The sequence below is a fragment of the Rhincodon typus genome, chromosome 6 (assembly GCF_021869965.1).
Source record: "Rhincodon typus isolate 14 chromosome 6, sRhiTyp1.1, whole genome shotgun sequence".
NCBI classification, from domain to species: Eukaryota; Metazoa; Chordata; class Chondrichthyes; order Orectolobiformes; family Rhincodontidae; genus Rhincodon; species Rhincodon typus.
In genome coordinates this window covers 12,705,037-12,727,060 of record NC_063337.1, presented here as the reverse complement: position 1 = coordinate 12,727,060, position 22,024 = coordinate 12,705,037, and the positions used below count along the sequence as shown (strand labels likewise).

The 22,024-nt window shown below is 43.2% G+C and overlaps 1 protein-coding gene across 1 annotated transcript in view; it reads left to right on the top strand.

Annotated features, from left to right (window-relative positions):
* Positions 1-3,119: 3,119 nt before the first annotated feature.
* Positions 3,120-22,024, top strand: part of LOC109929202 (granulocyte-macrophage colony-stimulating factor receptor subunit alpha-like) — a 43,515-nt gene continuing 24,610 nt past the window's right edge. Inside the window, exon 1 of the mRNA XM_048597886.1 lies at positions 3,120-3,181. The gene's annotated coding sequence lies outside the window, so the exon portion shown is untranslated. The remainder of the gene's footprint in view (positions 3,182-22,024) is intronic.

Sequence of the window (22,024 nt, the reverse complement as noted above, 5' to 3'; positions counted from 1 at the left end):
AAAATTCTTTCATGGGATGTGGGCATCACTGGCTGGTCAACCCTGGTGGGATAGGAACCTATTCAGGACATAAGCCTGGAGTTCTGCATTATTAGTCTAGTGGTATTAACATTACCCCACAACCATTTGCAACGCTACTCATGAATTTTAACAAAATTTATTTATGTCCAAATCATTTCTCAGTTGTGCCCCAACGTGAAACTTTATCTTTGGTTCTATGTCTCATGGATCTTGTCTCCTCCTGGAACTTTCCTGTGCCATTTCTTACTGTTTTGAAAATATTTCAAGTCACAACCAGCAGTACTTCAAAAGGCTAGAATTTAGGTCACAGTTTGAGTTTTTCCTCTCAGCTGAATTTGTCGGCTTTATTCCGCTGTTTCTCGCTTGCACTGAGGAGAATATCACAAACCAAAGACGTAAGCTCAGTCTCACAGCCAGTTACTAGTGGTGTACCTCAAGGATCTGTTTTGGGGCCACTGCTGTTTGTCATTTTTATAAATGACCTGGATGAGGGCGTAGACGGATGGGTTAGTAAATTTGCGGATGACACCAAAGTCGGTGGAGTTGTGGATAGTGCAGAAGGATGTTGTAGGTTACAGAGGGACATAGATAAGCTGCAGAGCTGGGCTGAGAGGTGGCAAATGGAGCTTAATGTGGAAAAGTGTGAGATGATTCACTTTGGAAGGAGTAACAGGAATACAGAGTACTGGGCTAATGGTAAGATTCTTGGTAGTGTGGATGAGCAGAAAGATCTCGGTGTCCACGTGCATAGATCACTGAAAGTTGCCACCCAGGTTGATAGCGTTGTTAAGAAGGCGTACAGTATGTTAGGTTTTATTGGTAGAGGGATTGAGTTTCGGCGCCATGAGGTCATGTTGCAGCTGTACAAAACTCTGGTGCGGCCGCACTTGGAGTATTGCGTACAGTTCTGGTCACCGCATTATAGGAAGGATGTGGAAGCATTGGAAAGGGTACAGAGGAGATTTACCAGGATGTTGCCTGGTATGGAGGGAAGGTCTTATGAGGAAAGGGTGAGGGTTTTGAGGCTGTTTTCGTTAGAGAGAAGAAGGTTAAGAGGTGACTTGATAGAGACATACAAGATGATCAGAGGATTAGATAGGGTGGACAGTGGGAGCCTTTTTCCTCGGATGGTGATGGCTAGCACGAGGGGACATAGCTTTAAATTGAGGGGTGATAGATACAGGACAGATGTCAGAGGTAGGTTCTTTACTCAGAGAGTAGTAAGGGCGTGGAATGCCCTGCCTGCAAAAATAGTAGACTCGCCCACTTTAAGGGCATTTAAATGGTCATTGGATAAACATATGGATGATAATGGAATAGTTTAGGTTAGATGGGCTTCAGATAGGTTTCACAGGTCGGTGCAACATCGAGGGCCGAAGGGCCTGTACTGCGCTGTAATGTTCTATGTTCTATGTTCTAAGAGGTTTCGGATCATTTTCTGAATATCTTTCGTTTTCTCTTATATATTCTGTACCTCCATTCGCAATCAAAGCAAGGTCAGAGATAATTAACAGTAATGAGGGACTGAGGCAGCTGAGTAGGATTGCCACACAGTTCGCTACAGAGTGTAAAACACATGAGAGTTCTGAGAAATAAGCTGGATTTGTAGAGGGGTCTGAGTAAAAGGGGCTAAACAAGATCTATGACAGTACAATGAGACCTGCTTCCACTACTTCCTCAGTTCATTTCATAGCTTCACCTCTCACTACATTAATGCTATTCCTCACAACACCTTTGGATTTCATGCCAATCCCATATTAGTCTCATTATAGCCTATCTCGACATTGGCAACATTTTGCTGCATCATTTATACTTTGTCGATTGTTGAGGTGGATTTCTAGCTAGACAGTGGCGAGTTGCCACTTAAGACGGATTACTGCTTGTTCAGCACCCAGTTCATGGCCCAGCTCACCTCATTAATGTTCAGCTGACCATCTGCCGAATGAATTGGCCATCGAGAGTTCTCAACATGAAAATTAGAGTGAGTACCTGGCAACTTCAGCTCCTGGCTAGCTCCAAAGGACCACTAGGCTGGACACGGGGCAGCAACACCTCAGGTGTGCATCAAGGTAAGAGCATCAGCCACATGCAGCCCATTTCCATGGATATTGGCATCTGACACGTGGCAGCCAATGACAACCCTCATGGCACGTCTCCAACTCAGCCTAAAGGATGGTTCAACCTCAGGCAGCACCACCAGCTCTCATTGTAATGTTGCACTAAGGAGACTCTGGAATATCAGCCAGCTCTCAGACTGGACTAGGCTACATCTCCAGGCTCCTCATTCACTGTCAAGGCGCTTTCTCTCTCTCTCTCTTTGAGCCTATCTCGATGCTCCCAACACCCCTACTTTGCATTGCTTTGCCTTGTCTTTGTGCACATTGCTCCCTCAGCCAAACCAAACCTCTTTCTTCTTAAAATTATCATGTCCCAACATACGCCTCTCAAACCTTGCTATCATTCATGTCTTTCTCCCCCCATGAGCACCAATGCAAAGGACTCATTACGGACCTCACACACTTTCCTCCAGCTCTATGCGTAAATTTCCTCCTTTGTCCTAGAGTGGACGTACCCTTTCCCTAGTTACTCCCTACTCCTAATACATGTTCAAAGTGCCTTGGGATTCTCCTTAATAATACTTGCCAAGGACGTTGTCCTTGAGAAAATGATGGTGAACCCCTTCTGCAGCGGTCCATGTGTTACAGGTACACGCACAGTGCTGTTAAGGAGGGAGCTCCAGGAAGTTACCCCAGTAACAATGAAAGGATATAGTTCCAAAATGGAGGTGATGCATGTGTGCCTTGGAAAAATGGTGTTCCTATGCACTTCCTGCCTCTAATCACTTCATAGTGTTTCTGCGACATTCAAAGTTACAAAGCAACATTATGCAGCTTTGATGATAACCAGTTTGTGTGATTGCTAGATCCCAGCTTCAGAGATCACTGTAAATCAGATGAACAGGAAGTTCTTTCGAGCAGCAACCTCAAAGAGATGTTGATAGGCACAGAGTTGAAGAGCCGCTGTCACTTGGCAAGGCGCCACATGTACACTTGAAGGAAAAGCTGCTTCTGACCAAGAAGTGACTACACTTCGGGAATCAGTCTCAGAAAGTCAACAAACAATTTGCCCCATTGTTCTTGCACAAACTCCCATTCTAATGGTGAGTATTTTTAATTGGATATGGTACATGGAGAAATGGTTCATCAATTTCAATTTGTTTTAGCGTGGTGAATTTAATGTTTGTTAGCAAATTTGTACTTTTACTCATTAACTCATCTTGATGTCGTTGTGAATGCTGAGCTTTTTGAGTTGGGGTTTCTAGAATGAGTGAAAATGAGTTATACCTGACCTATGTCTAGGAAACTGGGGTTTGAGAGCGAGCTGGTTTAGTTTGAGGTGTATTCGTCTTAAAACTAGTGTGCAGAGTTTATAATTGATGGCAGAGCAAGGGTTCTACACTGATGTCCAGTTTGTTGTTCTGATTCAAAATGTTTGCCTGCACATGGCACTGGACAGAATCAAAAGGGAATTAGCAACCTAGCCTATACTGAGGCAAGGGATTTACAATGTCATACAACAGCAAAAATGGTCTGCATCATATCTTGGCTTATTGATTGATAACATAAAATAATGGGATAGCACATATTGGTCACTGGAAGCAGAAGGTATGCCATAACTAAAAAAAAGGAAAGTAGGAAAAGAAGGAAGGGTTTGGAATTAGTACAATCCAATCATCCATGGTACCTACCTGTCTTTCTAAAGGCAAGAACTCTTGATATTTTCCTGATCAATCTGTTCAATGATGTTACTACACATATCTGGAATAGGTGGGACCTGTGACTAGTCTTCCTGGCTTGGAGGTAAGGACACTACCACTGCATCACAAAAGCCCCTCACTCTAAATTCAGGCCTCCAAGAACTGAAAGTCTAATGCTCTCATTCAACTCTGGATCAGTACTTTGTCTAATTTTTGTACTGGCTTCATTAACCTTGGAGACTCATTGACTCTGATCGCACAGGGTCTCGGAGCAGCCGTGACTGTACGCAGGAGCTGCTCATTTTGAGTCTTAAAAGGTCCCTGCATTTCTAACGTTGACCTTAATCCAGTGACAGTGAAGGAACGGTGTTATATTTCCAAGTCAGGATGGTGAATGGATAGGAGGGAAACTTGCAGGTAGTGGTGTTCCCATGTATCTGCTGCCTTTGTCCTAGATTGTAGTGGTCACAGTTTGGAAGATGCTGTCCAAGGAGCCCTCATGGATATCTGCAGTATATCTTGCAGATGGAATACACTGCTGCTACTTTGTTTCGATGGTGGAGGATGTGTACGTTTGTGGATGGGGTGCCTATCAAGTGGGCTGCTTTGTCCTGGATGGTGTTGGAGCTGCACTCATCCAGGCAAGTGGGGAATATTCCATCACGTTCCTCACTTGTGCGTTGTAGATACTGGACAGGCTTTGGGGAGTGAGGAGGTGAGTTACTCGATGCAGAATTCTTCAATAGTAAAAGGGAGGATGGCAGGCAATCGAGACTGAATGTGACAGATGATGAGCTCAATAGCAGAAGGCTGAGACAGCACCACACAGTACAGAGAATGGTTCCAAGGACTTCCCAATTCAACATGGACCAGATACTAAATTGTAAGATATTCCTTCACAGTGTAATTCAGTTCAACAATAGAAATTTCATTGACAAAATGTGTCCTTTTCTAGAAAGTGAAGTATGTATACTTTTCAATGAGTGATTGAAGAAACATTGGTTATTTCAAAGTGATTCATATTGTGTTGGTATTGCTTTATAAATGAGTAAAAAAATACTCATTTATGAAGAATGTTCCTGTTTTGCAGTGGCTGGATTTCTCATTCGGTAACACCAGTCAGAAACATAATGATAAGAACATGAGAAAAAGAAGCAGGAGTGACCCATACAGCCCATTGAGCCTGCTTAGTGACTAAGGAACAGGAGTAAGCCATTCAGCAGGCCACTCAAAAACTAACTTCCACAGCCCCCTGTGGCAGAGAATTCTAAAGGTTCACAACCCTATCAGTCATTACACTGTTGGTGTGGGTGGCATGGTGGCTCAGTGGTTAGCACTGCTGCCTCATAGCACCAGAGATCCAGGTTCGATTTCAGCATTGGGCCACTGTCTGCGTGGAGTTTGTACATTCTCCCCATGTCTGCATAGGTTTCCTCCCGATGCTCTGGTTTCCTCCCACAGTCCAAAGATGTGCAGGCTAGGTGGATTAGCCATGGGAAATAGGGATTAGGTGGGATACTGTTCAGAGGGTCAGTGTGGACTCATTGGGCCAAATGGCCTGGTTCCACACTGTAGAGATTCTATGATTCTAAAGCAATTCCTCCTCATCTTGGACCTAATTGGCATCCTCCTTATTTTTAAATTGAGCCTCTAGTTCTAAACTCCCCAACTAGGGCTTACATGCATTTACGTTGTCTATCCCTTTAAGTATGTTCTTGACTTCAATGAGATTGCCTCTTATTCTTTAGTACATTGGAGAATACAAGCTGTTTGCCCAATCTTTCTCATAAGACAAGCCAAGTCATCCTAAGAACAAATCTAGTGAACTTCTGTTGCACACCTTCTGTGACAATTACAACTCTCCAGAGGCTAAAATGGCACACAAACAATCCTCCAAGTGTGGTCTAAGCAAGCTCCTAAACAGTTGGAGCAAGACTTCACTACTACTGTACTCAAAACCTTTTACAGTAAAGCCTGCCACTCCATTAGGCCACCTAATAGCTTGCCACACCTATACGTTGGCCTTAAATAACTTACCAACAAGGACACCTAGGTCCATTTGTGCATTTCCACTTTCCAACCTCTTCCCATTTAGGAATATCCTGCACATTTGTTCCTCCTAACAAAGTGGATGACCTCACATTTCTCAACGTTATATTCAATCTGCTACATTCTTGCCTATTCACTAAGCCTGTCCAAATCCTCTTTAAAACTGACTTATATCTTCCTCACAAAACACATGCCCACTTAGCTTTGCGTCATTCCCTTGCGGTGTGATGGTTACACAGTGGGAAAGTCCCTGGCCTGGTAATCCAGAGACCTAGGCTAATGACTTGGGTTGAGGGTTCAATTTCCAGTGAGACAGTTGGTGGAATGTGGTCGTTCAAAAAGATGGCTCCAAACTGAGCTGCCACGAGCAGGTATTTGTACTTGATGCAGCAATGCTTATATTGGCTACCATAAGATAAGAACTAGACACGACTTATGTGATATTGAAAGATTCATGTTTAGTACAGCCCCTGAATTTCACATATATTTACATGCACAGGCTCTTCAGTGTTTTGGTTAGTATTAACAAAAATGAGCACATTTCCCTCAGCATGTCATGCTTCAATTGGCCCCAGTTAAGATGGAGTCTGAAACCTTTATGTCCTCAGGACACTTAATATGATGTAGTGGTGATGTCACAAGCATGTTTCTTCAAGGTATACTTGTATACTGACCTGCTGACATAACACAACAACAGCTATCTTCTCAGGCATAGTTAGGAATCAGCAATAAATGGTTGCCTAGACAGCGATGCCACACCTTGTGAAAGAATAATAAACATGTTGAATCAGGTGAGGAATTTAGGAGATGATTGTGGAAGCCAAGTTCCTTAAAAGTTCGAAAACAAGGGTGCAATGTTATCCTGCAGTGACATCTTGTCGATCAAATGCCGTTTTGATCCATGGTCTTAATTGTTGACTCAATATTGATTCCGAAGCAACTTATCTTAGTCATATTTGCAAACAAAGGCATCTGTGGAACATTACCACTGAGGCACTTTTCTAAAAGTGCTTGTGAAACAGTAACTTTCATTAAAAATATATTGATTTCTAATCTGTACCCTTCGGAAACTCCACATGGGCTGATACTGTAACCAGAAGTTCTGAAAGACATTTAAAATTTTTAGATGTGGTGAGGAATAGTTGCATGGTTTAAGCTGGAACATTCTTGTAACATGAAGTGGGGCGAGGGGAATTTTCAGGCTGCTTTGAATTCTTCGAAGAAATGGAAATCATTTGAATTACTCCATTTCTCTTTCTTTTCCTGTCAGCTTGAGGCACAGCAGAAACTGAAAAATGCAAACTTTTACAAATTTTCTTTATTGTTACATTCTGGACTTCTTTTGAAAATTTCTTCCCTTGTGTCCTGAAAGGATTGACTCCTTTGGGGCTACTATTTGACATAGTCCAAGAGTTCTGTCGAGTTAAAATCAAAATATTGTGAACGCTGGAAATATGAAACCGGCTGGATGACTGTATGACACAGAGAGTGCTGGAGAAACTCAGCATGTCTCCCAGCGTCTGTGGAGAGAGAAACAGAGTTAACATTTGAGTCCAGCAAGAATCTTCTACCTTGTTGTTTCCAGGATTAGTGCTGATGACATGTCCTCTGGAAATCTGCCCTCTACAGCTTTCCTATCCCTATAATCCTGCACCACCCACTTGTATCTCCTTCCCATTATCTACACAGCTCTGGCAGACCCATCATTTCAGCCTCTCCCTTCCCCACTGAATTTATTTCTTCCTGCCTTTACTCTATTTTGTCCCTCCTTATTCAGTCTATCCCTATTTATATTTGTGATTCTCCTGAGGCATAGCATCCCCACTGTGTGGAAGCAATCCATGAAGTCCTACACCAGCCCTCTGAAGAGCATCCCAACCCCTGCCACTTTACATTTCCCTTGGCTAATCCCCCTAGCCTGCACACTATAGGCAAGTGTAGCATGAGAAGTTCACCTAATTTGCACAACTTTAGACTGTGGGAGGACACCAGAGCACTCAAAGGAAACCCACACAGACACTGGAGACAGTCACCCAAGGCTGGAATCGAACCCAGGTTCCTGGGTGCCATAAGGAACCCATGCTAACCACTGAGCCATCATGCTACCCAATATCAGACTCAAAACATTAACTCTGTTTCCTCTCTCCATATATGACACCAGACCTGCCGAGTTACCACAGTACACTGGTTATTTTCTATAAAGTTGTCATTCTCTATCTGTGATCGTAGATTATAATAGTGAAGGAAATCACAGTCAAGTCTGAAACAAATCCAGTGACCTTTCTTCAGAACTGTTCTCCGCAAATGTTTGTTTGATTGCGAAGAAGTCTTGTCCTATTTTTACACCTGCACCTTGCAGAAGGAGATACTAGACACTTCCCAATCCTTGCTGAAGCATTTCCAAAACACGGACTGGGCTGAAGATGCTAGAGGGGATCTGGGGAAGTGAGGTGGTGGCAGGAGGAATTGAGGTTTCAGTTGTGAAAAATCTGCAGTGATAAAACATTTGGTGTAGCGGTGAGAGGGAAATATTCCTTTCCAAATTCATGCTTCCTTCACACAGAAGGTGTAGTGATGTTATGAATGAAATGAAATGACATGAAATAAAATCTCAGAGTCTGAGCGAATAGTCACAGTGAGGGAAATACGATACACTTCTTTAAATGACATTTGGATTGTACTGCAAGCAGTTCTGTTTTTCATCTGTTGTAACATGTTTCCTTAAAATGCCTGCGTCTCACTGGGGTCAATGGGTTCCTGTTACAACAATCAGTCCTGAATAAGGGTAACATAGTGGCTCAATGGTTAGCACTGCTGCCTCACGGGACCCAGGTTCGATTCTAGCCTCAGATGACTGTGTGGAGTTTACATGTTCTCTCTGTGTCTGTCTGGGTTTCCTCTCACAGCCTAACAATGTGCAGACTAGATGGATTGGTCATGGCAAAATTGTCCTCAGTGTTCAGGGATGTGTAAGCGAAGTGGACTAGCCATGGTAAATGTGGGTTTATGGGATACAGTGGGGTGGTGTGGGTCTGGATGGGGTGCTGTTCAGAGGGTCATTGTGGACTCAATGGACCAAATGGCCACCTTCCATGCTGTTCTATGATTCTATGATGTGTTCACCTCAGAGGAAATTACACCTCACAATACACTGGGGCAAATGCATTCATCACGAGGGAGTCAGCCTCCGTGGAATGGAAATCAAATTCCAAATACATTCTACTGAAAATCAGGAATTATTGAGGGTCACAATTTTTTTTTGGTGGGGAAGGAGTTTGTGGCAAGGTACTGCTGGTCTGAATCCCTCCCCAAAATATTAACCCATCCCTTGCTAATTGACTGGTATTGCATTTTTAGTAACTTCCTGCTTTAGTTCAAAATATATTTCAGCATTCATGGTTTTTACTCCCTTCTTTGTGTGCTTCGAAACCATTTATTTGCAAACAGGCCATAAGAGGAATGAACATTTCTGTTTTTAAACTTAATTTTCCTCTCTGTAGGTATTTCCAATCAACAGATTCAGATATGTTATGACTCATGTCTTAGGCAGGTGGGATTTGATCCCAAAATTTCTAACCCAGGGTAGGATCACTGCCTCTACATCACAAGATCAAAGTATTTAAATCAACAGTTTCTCTCTCTATTCAAATGCTTCATATCTATTCCAGTCCTCATGTTGATCAGGGATGTTCCTGTGCACCCATAGAACTAAAACAAAGAATTAATCAATTATTTGGCCCTATTTCAGTTTCTGGTGTTAGAAATTTTGTGAACTTAAGATGTAAGGGAAGGGGATATTTCAACTTCTTCAGAATTTCAAAATTTTCCAAGCATTGCTAAGGAGCAATGCTCTGAAAGCCAGTGTTTTCAAATAAACCTGTTGGATTACACCCTGGAGCCGTCTGATTTTTGACCTTGTCCAATCCAGTCCAATACCAACACCTTCAATAATTTCAAAATTTTGTTTTAAATTCACTTCTTCTTTCCAACAATCCCCAACTCTTTTGAGTATCCAGGGTTTGGAGTAAGGCTCCAGAGTTCTCACGTCCACGTGGGTGTCTCAGCCAAATGATTAGGACATATAAATGTTAGCTAGCTGTTTATGATAATCTTCGTCCATGATGTAACACATCTTGCTCCTGTCTGCTTTCTATTCATAACAAATCTCCAACAATGGATAGTGTCCTGGGAGTTCACTGCTGTGTCTCATTCATAATCTCTCCCTTTGTATAACTCCTCCATCCAAATTCACAACCTCTCACTTTGTCTTGTCATCTCATGTGATCTCTTTACTCCCATTGTATCAATCACAGATAAGGCCATTTCTCAATTTCTTCTTGTGATACTCTTCATCCCTGGCCCCCTCTCTCTCCTATCATCATTACCTTTTCATTATTCATTCATGAGATGTGGATGTCACTGGCTAGGCCACCATTATCAGCTTAATTCCTTTCCTCGAGCCCAGGAGCCATTTATTGAACTGTGATGAAATTTATCTTAAGTTTACTTTTTTTAAAAATTATTATGTAGGACTTCTGATAATATAGGTGCAATGGTGTGGCAATTTGTAAAACTTTTCACTGTATTTTTCATGTAAAAGTACGTGTGATAATAAATTTCTATTCTATTCTATTCACTTATCATCCATTCTTAGTTGCCTTTGAGAAGGCAGTGGTGAGCTGACTTCATCCATTTGATGTATGCCATAATATATAACATAATATATATGGCACAATGCCATTTCATTCCATGCTTTACCTGGGAAAATCACAGCTCTTTTCCCATTCATATGTAGCCACATTTTCAAAGTTCTAATAAGCAAGCTTTACCATAGAAAATATCAGCAGTGAACAATCTACTTGAACACAACTTCAATTCCACTTTTGAAAACCAAGTTCTCATTAAAACTGTTAATCTCTCTCTCTCTTATCTTGGTGATTTCCCAAGAACAGAGTTTATTTCTGCTTCCTTTAGACCGAGGGACACTTTCTTATATTGTTGCCATCTCCTTGGAGACTGATCAAATTTCTTTCTCAAAAGTTAATTCAGTGACCAACTGAAAGAATCTCTCAAGGTTACAAGTTTAACAGCTTTTACTGCAGCAAACTAAAAACAGCATTCTCCAAACACTATTTTTGTAGCCAACCTATACTTTTAGGCTTTTAGAATATTCCCCTTTTGAAACAAAATAAAGTTGCCAGAAGTTACCAGACCAGAGGACTGCTCTCTCACAAGATGCAGATGATTGGTAGCGATTTAGCTTGAGGGTCAATACTTTTCAAGTGAGTGGAGGGGTTGAGAAGGAAAATCCTTCATGGTAACTCCAGGTAGGAGAGGAATTGAACCCACACTGCTGGTGTCCAGCTGCCCACACAACTGAGCTAAACTGACCACCAACGTTTGAAGCAAACGCAAATCCAACTCTCCGTTATACTTTAAGTCCTTTAAGTAGACATTCAGTTCTTTATTCTCTCCTCTGTAGGGTTTTCTTCCATTCCTTTCCTTTCCTGATAACTTTTAACCTCAGAACAGTATTCCACAGTGAAGGTACCACAGGCAGCTTACCATCTAGCTCACACTCGGTGAATCTTTAAACATAACTTTAAACCTTTGAGCTTTTATTTATTTTTAATGCAAGCATGACCACCCATTTCATGGGAAACCACAAGGACCTTTATCTCTCTCTCTCAAGTCCGGACCTTGTCTGTGACATTCAACCACATCCTTTAGCCGTAGAGTTATAGTCATAGAGTCAGACAGCATGAAAACAGACCCTACGGTCCAACCAGTCCATGCTAACCATGTTCCCAAACTAAACTAGTCTCACTTGCCTGCGTTTGGCCCATATCCGTCCAAACCTTTCCTATTCATGTACTTATCCAAATGTATTTTAAATGTTGTAATTGTACCTGCACCCACCATTTCCTCTGGCAGTTTATTCCACACACTAACCACTCTCTGTGTTAAAAAGTTGCTCCTATGTCCCTTTTAATTTTTTCTCCTCTCCCCTTAAAAATATGCCCTCTAGTTTTGAACTCCCCCATCTTAGGGAAAAGACTGTTGCTATTCACCTTATCTATGCCACTCATGATTTTATAAACCTCTATAAGGTCAGCCCGCCATTTTCGAATCTCCAGTGAAAATAGTCCCAGCCTATCCAGCCGATCCTTATAACTCAAACCCTCCATTCTCGGCAACATCCTGGTCAAACTTTTCTGAACCCTCTCCAGTTCAATAATATCCTTCCTATAACAGGGCAACCAGAACTGCACATAGCACTCCAGAAGAGGCCTCAACAACATCCTGTACAACCTCACCAATATGTCCCAACTCCTATACTCAAAGGTATGAGGAATGAAGGCAAGTGTGCTAAACACCCTCTAAACCACCCTGTCTATGTGTGATGCAAATTTCAAAGAATTACTTATCCAAACCCCTCGGTCTCTCTGTTTAACAGTACTACCCAGGGCCCTACCATTAATTGTATCAGTCCTACGCTTGTTTGATTTACCAAAATGCAATATCTTGCATTTCTCCAAATTAAACTCCATCTGCCACTCCTTAGCCCATTGACCCAATTTATCAAGATCCTTTTATAGTCTTAGATAGCCTTCTTCACTTTCCACTATACCATCAATTTTGGTTTAATCCGCAAACTTACTAACCATTCCTCCTCTATTTTCATCCAAGTCATTTATATAAATAACAAACAACAGTACCAATCCCTGTGGAACACTGCTTGTCACAGGCACCCAATCCAAAAAGAAAACCTCTACCACCACCCTCTATCTCCTACTGTAAAGTGAATTTTGTATCCAATTGGCAACTCACACTGAATCCCATGTGATCTAATTTTAATCCACCATGAGGAACCTTATCAAAGGTTTTATTAAAGTCCAAATAAGCAAAATCTATTGTTCTGCCCTCTTCAATCTTCCTTGTTACTTCCTCAAAATACTCAATTAAGTTTGTGAGATATTTGGAATAAAAATTTGCAGTGTGATCCCACAATTGCTTCCTATGCACACGTCCTCTCTCAAAGCCTATCTGCATGACAATGTGATTCAAGTGGGCTTTATAACCAAGTAGCTGTGCTGTTTATTCTTCTTTAACTCCCAGCCAATTCCATTCCTAAATCAAATAGTCGATTTATTGTTTCCACCCATCTATGAAAGATGGAAATGTTGCTCCACCTCAATCTATTTTAGATGGGCTGTCTTCATTTGGTGCACCTTTGGTGATAGTTATAGAGGCCAAGCTTTGTGAGATGGGTTCTACCACAAACGCTGCACATGAAACTATCAGGTCTCATTGTGGGTTCTTGTTTTTGGTGTGGACATCTCTTACCAAGACAATGGAATGACTGGTCACCATGATGGTGTGTGACAGTCCCCAGGTTGCTATTTTTGTCTTTCATCAGCTAGTGAAGCCAAGTATGGTAAATTGATGTCGAGGGACTTAATGTTGCACTTGCAAACATCCTTAAAGTGGAGCTTTCAGCGTGCTACTGTTTTCTATCTCTGATTACTGCATTGTAAAGTCTCACAGATGAGATGAGCTTGGGAGGTCTAGAGGGGAAATGGGCAAGAAGCCAAAGAATGATATGACCTCATAAAATGGAAAATAGGAGCAGGAGTAGGCCATTTGTATCCTAACTCACACCAAGTCTGATTCATCTGTCAACCACTCTGCTCACATTAACTCTGAGTTAAGCAGCATTGCACTTTTAACATTCTGATCCTGATTACAAACTTCTCTGTGGCTTCACCTTTGCTGTGACCTCCTCCAGTCTTATAAACCTCTGAGGTATCAGCTCTCCTGTAACTTAAGGCCTTGAGTACATTCCAAATGTTAACCCGCACCAATATTATTAGCTGGGACTTTAGCTGCTCTGAAATTTAGCTGTGGAATCAACTCACTAAATCTATTTTTATACTCCATTCCCCCTCTTTGAAATAAAGGCCAACAGTCAGTTTGCCTTCCTAATACCTGTTGAACCTGGATGTCAGCTTTTTGTGACTCCCAAATCCTTCTCCGATTTTCTCCATTTAAATAATACCCAATTCCTCTCTTCTTCCTGCCAAAGTGCATAACCTCACATTTCCCCCAGATTGTAATACATCCACCAAATTTTTGCCCACTTGCCTTACCTGTCTATATCCCTGTACAGATTCTATGTCATCCTCACTACTAGCTTTCCTACCTAATTTTATGTCACCTGCAAACTTGACTGTAATACATTCTAAAGCTTGTAATATAATTAACTCATCAATGCCTTCTCAGCAATTAGGATGGGCAATAAATTCTGGCACAACCATTGACGGCCATAGCCTACAATGGAATAGAACATAGAACAGTTCAGCACAGTACAGGCCCTTCGGCCCATGATGTCGTGCCGACCTATTATCCTACTCTAACATCAAACTACCCTGCATCCCTTACATTTTACTATCATCTATGTGCCGAGCCAATAGTCACTTCAATGTTCCTAATGTATCTGACTCCACTACCACCACCATCAGTGCATTCCCATGCAGCCACCACTCTCTGTGTAAAGAACCTACCTCTGACATCTCCCCTATACCTTCCTCCAATCACTTTATAATTATGCCCCCTCGTAATACTTTCGCGGACGATATAAAGGTGGGTCGCGTTGTGGATAGTGCGGAGGGCTGTTCTAGGTGACAAAGGGACATTGATAGGATGCAGAGCTGGGCTGAGAAGTGGCAGATGGAGTTTAACCCTGAAAAGTGTGAGGTGATTCATTTTGGAAGGACAAACTTGAAAGCAGAATACAGGGTTAGCGGAAAGATTCTTGGCAGTGTGGAGGAGCAGACGGATCTCGGGGCTCATGTCCACAGTTCCCTGAAAGCTGCCACCCAGGTGGATAGATTTGTTAAGAAGGCGTATGGTGTGTTAGCTTTCATTAATAGAGGGATTGAGTTCAAGAGCCGTGAAGTTATGCTCCAGCTATACAAAAGCCTGACTCGGCCACATCTGGAGTATTGTGTCCACTTCTGGTCACCTCATTACAAAGTCTTACCTCGCGTGACTGCGGCCTTTCAGTTGTTTCAGCGGCGGGAGTCCAGGAGGAAGCGCAAGGGCAGCCTGGGAAGGTAAGCTTTTCGATTATAAAAGTCTTACCTCGCGTGAATCCATTTTTGGAGTGAGTAAGTGAGGTAATATATTTAGGAGGTTGCTTTACCCGAAACACTACCTAGGTAGTGTCTCCCACCCATCCTCCTCCTCTAACCAAAAAAAAGGTTCTGAGCGCTGATTTGGTAAGGCTACTAGTTTTTTTTTAATAGTCTGTTTGGGAATTCAGGACAGTGGGAATGGGTGTTAGGGCAGTTGCATGCTCCTCCTGTAGAATGTGGGAGGTAAGGCTCACCACGAGTGTCCCCACTGACTTCATCTACGGGAAGTGCACCCAACTCCAGCTCCTCGGAAACCGCGTTAGGGAACTGGAGCTGGAGCTGGATGAACTTCGGATCATTCAGGAGGCTGAGGGGGTAATTGAGAGGAGTTACAGGGAGGTAGTCACACCTCAGGTACAGGAAAAAAGTAGATGGGTTACAGTCAGGGGACGGAAAGGGAACAGGCAGACAGTGCAGGTATTCCCTGTGGCCGTTCCCCTCAAAAACAAGTATACTATTTTGGATACTGTTGGGGGGGGCGACTTACCAGGGGTAAGCCATGGGGTACAGGTCTCTGACACAGAGTCTGTCCCTGTTGCTCAGAAGGGAAGTGGGGAGAGGAGGAGAGCATTAGTCATTGGGGACTCCATAGTTACGGGGACAGATAGGAGATTCTGAGGGAACGAGAGAGACTCGCGGTTGGTGTGTTGCCTCCCAGGTGCCGGGGTCTGAGATGTCTCGGATCGTGTTTTCAGGATCCTTAAGGGGGAGGGGGAGCAGCCCCAAGTCATGGTCCACATAGGCACCAATGACATAGGTAGGAAAAAGGATGGGGATGTAAGGCAGAAATTCAAGGAGCTAGGATGGAAGCTTAGAGCTAGAACAAACAGAGTGGTTATCTCTGGTTTGTTACCCGTGCCACGTGCTAGCGAGGCGAGGAATAGGGAGAGAGAGCAGTTGAACATGTGGCTACAGGGATGGTGCAGGAGGGAGGGATTCAGATACCTGGATAATTGGGGCTCATTCTGGGGTAGGTGGGACCTCTACAAACGGGATGGTCTACACCTGAACCAGAGGGGTACCAATATCCTGGGGGGGAAATTTGCTAATGCTCTTCGGGAGGGTTTAAACTAATTCAGCAGGGGGTTGGGAACCTGAATTGTAGCTCCACTGTACAGGAGGTTGAGAGTAGTGAGGTCATGAATAAGGTTTCAAGGTCACAGGAGTGTACCGGCAGGCAAGAAGGTGGTTTGAAGTGTGTCTACTTCAACGCCAGGAGCATCCGGAATAAGGTGGGTGAACTTGTAGCATGGGTTGGTACCTGGGACTTTGATGTTGTGGCCATTTCAGAGACATGGATAGAGCAGGGACAGGAATGGTTGTTGCAGGTTCCGGGGTTTAGATGTTTCAGTAAGATCAGGGAAGGTGGTAAAAGAGGGGGAGGTGTGGCATTGTTAGTGAAGGACAGTATTACGGTGGCAGAAAGGACGTTTGATGATGACTCGTCTACTGAGGTAGTATGGGCTGAGGTTAGAAACAGGAAAGGAGAGGTCACCCTGTTGGGAGCTTTCTATAGACCTCCGAAAAGTTCCAGAGATGTAGAGGAAAAGATTGCAAAGATGATTCTGGATAGGAGTGAAAGTAACAGGGTAGTTGTTATGGGGGACTTTAACTTTCCAAATATTGACTGGAAACGCTATATTTGGAGCACTTTAGATGGGTCAGTTTTTGTCCAATGCGTGCAGGAGGGTTTCCTGACACAGTATGTAGATAGGCCAACAAGAGGCGAGGCCACATTGGATTTGGTACTGGGTAACGAACCAGGCCAGGTGTTAGATTTGGAGGTAGGTGAGCACTTTGGTGATAGTGACCACAATTCGGTTATGTTTACTTTAGCGATGGAAAGGGATAGGTATATACCGCAGGGCAAGAGTTATAGCTGGGGGAAAGGCAATTATGAGGCGATTAGGCAAGATTTAGGATGCATAGGATGGAGAAGGAAACTGCAGGGGCTGGGCACAATTGAAATGTGGAGCTTGTTCAAGGCACAGCTACTGCGTGTCCTTGAGAAGTATGTACCTGTCAGGCAGGAAGGAAGTGGTCGAGCGAGGGAACTGTGGTTTACTAAAGAAGCTGAATCTCTTGTCAAGAGGAAGAAGGAGGCTTATGTGGAGATGAGACGTGACGGCTCAGTTAGGGCGCTTGAGAGTTACAAGTTAGCCAGGAAGGACCTAAAGAGAGAGCTAAGAAGAGCCAGGAGGGGACATGAGAAGTCATTAGCGGGTAGGATCAAGGAAAACCCAAAGGCTTTCTATAGGTATGTCCGGAATAAAAGAATGACTAGAGTAAGATTAGGGCCAGTCAAGGACAGTAGTGGGAAGTTGTGCGTGGAGTCTGAAGAGATAGGAGAGGCGCTAAATGCATATTTTTCGTCAGTATTCACACAGGAAAAAGACAATGTTGTCGAGGAGAATACTGAGATACAGGCTATTAGACTAGACGGGATTGAGGTTCATAAGGAGGAGGTGTTAGCAATTCTGGAAGGTGTGAAAATAGATAAGTCCCCTGGGACGGATGGGATTTATCCTAGGATTCGCTGGGAAGCTAGAGAGGAGATTGCAGAGCCTTTGGCTTTGATCTTTATGTCGTCATTGTCTACAGGAATAGTGCCAGAAGACTGGAGACTAGCAAATGTTGTCCCCTTGTTCAAGAAGGGGAGTAGAGATAACCCTGGTAATTATAGACCAGTGAGCCTTACTTCGGTTGTGGGTAAAGTGTTGGAAAGGATTATATCAGATAGGATTTATAATCATCTAGAAAGGAATAATTTGATTAGGGATAGTCAACACGGTTTTGTGAAGGGTAGGTCGTGCCTCACAAACCTTATTGAGTTCTTCGAGAAGGTGACCAAACAGGTGGATGAGGGTAAAGCGGTTGATGTGGTGTATATGGATTTCAGTAAAGCGTTTGATAAGGTTCCCCATGGTAGGCTATTGCAGAAAATACGGAGGCATGGGATTGAGGGTGATTTAGCGGTTTGGATCAGAAATTGGCTAGCTGTAAGAAGACAGAGGGTGGTGGTTGATGGGAAATGTTCATCCTGGAGTTCAGTTACTAGTGGTGTACCTCAAGGATCTGTTTTGGGGCCACTGCTGTTTGTCATTTTTATAAATGACCTGGATGAGGGCGTAGAAGGATGGATTAGTAAATTTGCGGATGACACTAAAGTCGGTGGAGTTGTGGATAGTGCGGAAGGATGTTGCAGGTTACAGAGGGACATAGATAAGCTGCAGAGCTGGGCTGAGAGGTGGCAAATGGAGTTTAATGCGGAAAAGTGTGAGGTGATTCACTTTGGAAGGAGTAACAGGAATATAGAGTACTGGGCTAATGGTAACATTCTTGGTAGTGTGGATGAGCAGAGAGATCTCGGTGTCCATGTGCATAGATCCCTGAAAGTTGTCACCCAGGTTGATAGGGTTGTTAAGAAGGCATACGGTGTGTTAGGTTTTATTGGTAGAGGGATTGAGTTTCGGAGCCATGAGGTCATGTTGCAGCTGTACAAAACTCTGGTGCGGCCGCACTTGGAGTATTGCGTACAGTTCTGGTCACCGCATTATAGGAAGGATGTGGAAGCATTGGAAAGGGTACAGAGGAGATTTACCAGGGTGTTGCCTGGTATGGAGGGAAGGTCTTATGAGGAAAGGCTGAGGGACTTGAGGCTGTTTTCGTTAGAGAGAAGAAGGTTAAGAGGTGACTTAATAGAGACATACAAGATGATCAGAGGATTAGATAGGGTGGACAGTGGGAGCCTTTTTCCTCAGATGGTGGTGGCTAGAATGAGGGGACATAGCTTTAAATTGAGGGGTGATAGATATAGGACAGATGTCAGAGGTAGGTTCTTTACTCAGAGAGCAGTAAGGGCGTGGAATGCCCTGCCTGCAAAAGTAGTAGACTTGCCAACTTTAAGGGCATTTAAATGGTCATTGGATAAACATATGGATGATAATGGAATAGTTTAGGTTAGATGGGCTTCAGATTGGTTTCACAGGTCGGCGCAACATCGAGGGCCGAAGGGCCTGTACTGTGCTGTAATGTTCTATGTTCTATGTTCTATGTTCTACAGGAAAGATGTGGAAGCGTTAGAAAAGGTGCAGTGGAGATTTACCAGGACATTGTCTGGAATGGAGGGAAGGTCTTACGAGGAAAAGTTGAGAGAGCTAGGGCTTTTCTCTTTAGAACGACAAAGGATGAGAGGTGACTTGATAGAGGTGTACAAAATAACCAGAGGTATAGATAGTGTGGACAGCCAGAGACTTTTTCCTAGGCTGGAGGTGGCTTTTATGAGGGGGCATAGTTTTAAAGTGAGTGGAGGTAGATTTTGGGGAGACATCAGAGGTAGGTTCTTTACTCAGAGAGTGGTAGCGGCATGGAATGCATAGCCAGAGAGGGTAGTAGAGTCAGCCTCATTAGGGGCATTTAAGCGGCTATTAGATAGGCATATGGATGATAGTATTAGGTAGCGGCGGAGGTCAGATAGACCTTAGGTTTAGGGTAAACATTCAGCACAACATTGTGGGCTGAAGGGCCTGTACTGTGCTGTACTGTTCTGTGTTCTATGTTCTATGTAATATTCATCTTTGCCCTGGGAAATGGTGTCTGTCAACTTGTACACCTCTATCAAGTCCCTTCTCATCCTTCTTTGCTCCAATGAGAAAAACCCTAGCTCCCTCAACCTTTCCTCATAAGACCTCCCCTCCAGTCCAGGCCTCATCCTGGTAAATCTCCTCTGCACCCTCTCATAAGCTTCCAAATCCTTCCTGTAATGAGTTGACCAAAACTGAACACAATATTCCAAGTGTGGTCTAACCAGTTTTGGTTTTGTTTGGCTTTGTTTAACCAAGCTTCTGTTTTGAGAAGTTTTACAGCATTAAAAGTGTTATATTACATGCAAGTTGTTGTTAATAACCATAAAGTGGATATCAGAGTTGCCTTCACCATTCCTTTGCAACTCCACCTTGCGCTTTCTGCAAAGAATTGCTTTGAATTCAATCTCCTGGCTCAACATGGAGTTTTGGAGAAGGGTCCCGACTCGAAACGTCAACATTCCTGCTCCTCTGATGCTGCCTGGCCTGCTGCATTCCTCCAGCTCCACACTGTGCTGTCTTTTGACCCTGATTGTGCCTTCCTCTTTCTGACCCAAATTCTCACTACCTTGACAAACAAACGCATTAAGGGACCGTGTCTGTGGTTATTCACTAGAATGCAATAAGGTTGACTAATATTTTCACTTCTGCAGCTAATTGTAACTTGCTTGAGGCTTTGTCATTCATGATTGTACAGTAACCCTTGTTTGAGCCTTGAATAAGACATTGGTAGTGTGACAATGCTGTGGCTTTAAGAGATGTATTTTGTCCTTTAATTTTAAGAGATTGAACGAGAGGTGCCAAGCAATTTGTAAAAAAGATTGTGAGGCCTTTTTTTAAAAAGTTGGAACAACAGAAGCAGTCTGGATGGATGTGGCCAGCTCTCACAGACCAGGATTTCTAGTTTTTTATTTAGCTTTTGGATTCAGCAGAAACGGCTGGAGTTTTAAAGAAGTATAGCTATTTCTCCCTCTCTCTCAATTACAACTAGAAGCTGGGGGTTTCTCTTCCCACTGCGGGAATTGCATGTGAGAAAATCTGTTTTCCGAATTTGCCCTTTTGCCAAGGGGTGTGTTTACGAGATGTTACTGTATTGGAAAAGTTAATTAGTAGTAAGTACTGTATCTATTATTCTGTTAAGTTTTCGAATGGAGATGTTATTCTAAATTCTTCTTTCTTCTGTTGTATTTTAACTATAGTGTTTGAATAAATTGTGTTTTGCTTAACGTCAAGTAGTTTGACCAGTCACATTGCATCTGAAACGGAAACTTTACATTTACCTTTAAAATAAGAAAAAGTTAGGGTCTAGGCTACCTTCTTAAAATAGTTTGAAGGGATCTGGTCCGTAATAATAGCTTAACGTGAACATTTTTCTAAGGTATGACATTTTTTGGAGTTAGGTGGAACATGTGTATTGTTGTGTTCAACTGCATTATCTCATACACTTCTCTCTAAATATATTGTCGTCTGAAAATTGTCAGAGCATATAATATCATCTCTGGGTCTTAATAGTTCATTCCTAAGTGAAGTAACCCAAAGTCTGCAGCAAGCCCACTCTGGCTTCCTCAAGTGATAGCCATGACTCAAGACTGACTCATTCTCACCTCAGTCATAAAATTCATGTCACACACCAGAGACAACAGCACAAAAACGAGGCTGATACTTTCAACATGGAGTTGTTATCTCTTTCTTATGTTTCAAATTCCATTCTGTTAAAGCTGCTGCCTTTTGAAATGAGACGTTAAAGATTCGCTATTAAATTCAGGCAGGTTGGCCTTCATGACTTTATTGCAAACAAAGGAACACAGGAGGAGAAGTAAGCCATTCGGCCCCTCAAGCCTGTCCACCATTCAATTATATCATTGTGGCCTGACCGGGGTATGGTTTAGCTCAGTTGGCTGGACAGTTGGTTTGCAAAGCAGTGTGATACCAACAATTCCCACACTGGCTGAGGTTACCATGAAGGACTCTCCTTCTCAACTTCTCCCCCCACCTGAAGTGTCAATGCCCTCAGGTTAGATCACCACATGTTGTCTCTGTGTAATGAGAGAACAACCCTACGGCCTGGTAAGACTATGGCAACTTGACTTGTGGCCTAACTCTTTACAAGGCGGCACGGTGGCTCACTGGTTAGCACTGCTGTCTCACAGCACCAGGTACAATTCCAGCCTCAGGCGACTGTCTGTGTGGAGTTTGCAAATTCTCCCTGTGTTTGTGTGGGTTTCCTCTGGGTGCTGTGGTTTCCTTCCCACAGTCCAAAGATGTGCAGGTTAGGTGGATTGGCCATGCTAAATTGCCCATAGATTTCAGGTATGTGCGGATTAGTTGTGTTAGTCATGGGAAAGGCAGGATGGTGGGGATGCTCTTTGGAGGATTGGTGTGGGGCTGGATGATCTGTTTCCACACTGTAGGGATAC